Genomic DNA, 3,677 nt, shown 5'->3' on the forward strand with positions numbered 1-3,677 from the left:
CTTTTGCATCTGAAGGATGTCTGATCGCACCATCTGTTGAGTGCTCCACATGCCATCTCATTGGTTGCGCTATGCGTTCTGACAGATACAACCTCTGCAACCTTTCCGTCAAAGGTAAATACCACATTCTTTTATATGGCACTGGAACTCTTCCACTCGTATCTTTATAACGAGGCTTTCCACAAAATTTGCATGTAACCCGCTGTTAATCCGCCCTCCAATAAATCATGCAGTTGTCGCTGCATACATCTATTACCTGATATGATAAACCAAGACCAGCTACGAGTTTCTGAACCTCGTAGTATGAACCAGGAGCTACATTATCCTCGGGTAGAATACCTTTTACAAAATCAGCAATCGCATCCACACAGTCTTCAGCCAAATTATAATCTGTTTTAATGCTCATCAATCTTGTAGCAGATGATAAAGCTGAATGAACATCTCTGCAACCTTCGTATAATGGTTGCTTTCCAGCATCCAACATATCATAAAATCTCCTAGCTTCTGCATTGGGTAAATCTTCCCCTCTAAAATGATCATTTACCATCTGCTCAGTACCTACACCATAATCTACATCCGTTCTAATTGGTTCTTCTAATCTAACCGCTGGCTGAGGTTCGCTAGTACTACCATGTTCATAATCAGTTTCCCCATGATGATACCAAATTTTGTAACTTCGTGTAATCCCACTCAAATATAGATGAGTCCAAACATCCCACTCTTTAATAACCTTTCTATTTTTACAATTAGAGCAAGGACATCTTAACATACCTGTTTTTGCTTTCGGTTGTCGGTGAACTAACCCCATGAATTCGGTTATACCTCGTTGGTATTCTTCCGTAAGCAATCTCGTGTTCGGATCCAAATGAGGTCGATCGATCCAAGAACGAAAATAATTTGAAGAAGACATATTTTTTATGAATCAAATTCGTGTGTAAATAGAGTAAGAGGGAGGATGAAGATATGGAGTGAATGAAGAGGAAGGGGAGTGCTTGTATTTATAGTTTAAATCCTGCCGACAGACCGAGGAAATTGTGACGGAATTCCGACGGAAAAGGCTAGTTCGTCGGAATTTCCTCGGAATTTTGTAAAATCCCCCAACGGCTCTCCAACGGCTATAATATTTCCTCGGAATTCATCGGTTTTTTCCGAGGAACACATTTTTCCTCGGAATTTCCTCGGAATATTCCGACGGATTGATATTCCCTCGGAATTCCGTCGGTATATTCCGAGGAAACCCAATTTTGTGTTTCCTCGGAATTTCCTCGGAAATTCCTCGGGATATTCCGAGGATTTCATTTTCCGTCGGAATGTCCGTCAGAATACCGCTGTTTTCTTGTAGTGATAGACCCGGACACGAAAAGAACATTTGTATCCGACTTAAAAACATGTATATCTAAAACTATGATGTATTTGTGTTCTATTTTATATATATTATTTTATGATTCAGTTGAAATATCTTTTGTTAACAACATTTGTTATTATTTTTTAACATTTTTTAAGTAATATAAAGCTTTAAAATGTAAAATTTAGAGTTTAAAAATGTTTTATTTTAAGTGTTAATAATTTCATTTAAGTTATTTTGTAAAATTGTAGATATATATGACAAATATCAACTAAATTTGATGGAATTGTGTATGTCATGTTCTTTTCAGATCCTAAATACCCGAACCCGACCCGGACCCGATATGAACCCGAAAAATTACGGATATTTTATGGGTATTTTAATTATAGACCCGAACCGACCCGGACCCGAGAAGAACCGACCCGAACCCGAACCAAAAATTTCTAAGTACCTATTGGATCTAAATATTTAGGACCCGAAAGACCCGGACCCGAAAAGAACCGATCCGAACCCGACCCGAAGACTTGAACGCCCAGGCCTACTTAGCGGTATGCCTTTGTCCAAAATCTGTATCAAGAAGAACGTGTTTCTCCTTTTTCCTTTGTGAGATTTTTTTTTATATTAGCTGCGTTTTTAAAACTTACCGGGAAAACTAAAGTCTTGTTTTTTTTCATTAAGTTTTCATTGAAATCAACTAATTGCACACAATAATGGAATGGTTTTGGTTTGTTAATATTGAGATTCCACTCTCATGTTGTTCCATTTGAGGCAATCAGTTAAAACTTGTTTTTATCAAACCTGGACTTACATTACATAGTAAACATTGAGATTCCACTTTGTATCTCACTAGTCATTTAAAAGTTCAAACGTATAATGCTAATAAAAAAAATATTATTTTCTTATATGCTTATTACTTTTCTAATTTTATTTAAGTTCTAAATACAATGGATTGTTGGGTTCTTCCTAGCGGGGAAATCTGATGGTGCGATTGTGGTGAAATTGAGAAGCTGATCTAGTGGATCAAAGTGCCCACTTCAAGAAACTCATCTTCAGCTTTGAAGTTCTATGTAAAACAATCACATAATTGAAGTTTGGACCCTATGATATTTATCAATGAGTTTGGTACTGGGTTTTGGAGGGGCTAGTAAGACACTATATAAGTTTTCTGACCTAATTTTTTGTGGAAAGTAGCACAAATATACACAAGGGAAATGTTAGACACAAAAAGAGAAGAAAGAGTGAGTGAGGCAGATTTGTCAAAATTTGTCAAGACATGTTTTAGAGGGTCAAACGAATTTTGATATGGCTGAAATTTTGTGGGAAACTTCATCACTCAGTAGGTTTAAGATTTTATCAAAAGAATATGGATTTTAACGGTCGGATATTCTGTTATCTTAGATTTTAATGAAGCTGGTCGTCAGTAATACTGTCTTGAATGTTTGGTAAATCCGACGTTCGGTTTGAGCTGAGATTTGGCAGAAGTACTTGTTCATCTTGGATTGTACATTGGGATTAGTTCTTGTTTCCGGAATTCTTGTGAGCTAAGGTCGCTTTGTTATTGCTCGTTTTAGATCTCTTTTATTACTCTCTTGTTGTTGTTGTGGAGATATCTCTTTATAGCTAGAGTCTCTGGATTTGTTCTCATGTTGAACATGAAGAATGTGGTTATAGTGGATTTTTGAGTGTTCTACGAATCCGTAGTTTTTCTTCTCATATCGAGGAGATTTCTCATGTAAAAAGTACTCGTGTCATTTAAGTTATTTTTTCTCCTTATCGTCGAAGTATTGTCCTTTCTGCTGCGTGTTGTTTCCCAACATAACGGTATCAGAGCTTCTGGTTTTAGAGCTTTGGATTTGATAACTTTGGGTTATTATTTACTTGTTTGAATGATGAAAAACATGGACATGATAATAATCTTAAAATGTGCTAACTATCATCTATGAAAAAACAAGATGGAAGATCCATTCTTTGTTAAAAAAATCCCACATTATTTAAATAAAAGAAACCGGATAAAAACGGATGAAAAGTGGAAGTTGCTACATCACCAAATGTGTGGGTGATATCTCGTGATTTTAATGGTATTTAGCCTATTGTAAGTCATTTAAGTGTTTATATTGCATTTGCATACATATTTGCATATCACATGGGCGGAAATGCACTATTGGAAGTTTGTGGCTAAATTAAGAGGCTAGATCTGTATATTGGAACATTTGCGGTAATCTAGAGAATATTCAAAAGACGGGGACCATAATGAAATTATGAAGGTCTGGAGTGCAAAATTAGAAGTTACGTGTTGATTCAAGAGGATTAGTCTGTATTTTATAAACGTTAG

The sequence above is a fragment of the Brassica oleracea genome, chromosome C8 (assembly GCF_000695525.1).
Source record: "Brassica oleracea var. oleracea cultivar TO1000 chromosome C8, BOL, whole genome shotgun sequence".
Classification (NCBI taxonomy): Eukaryota; Viridiplantae; Streptophyta; class Magnoliopsida; order Brassicales; family Brassicaceae; genus Brassica; species Brassica oleracea.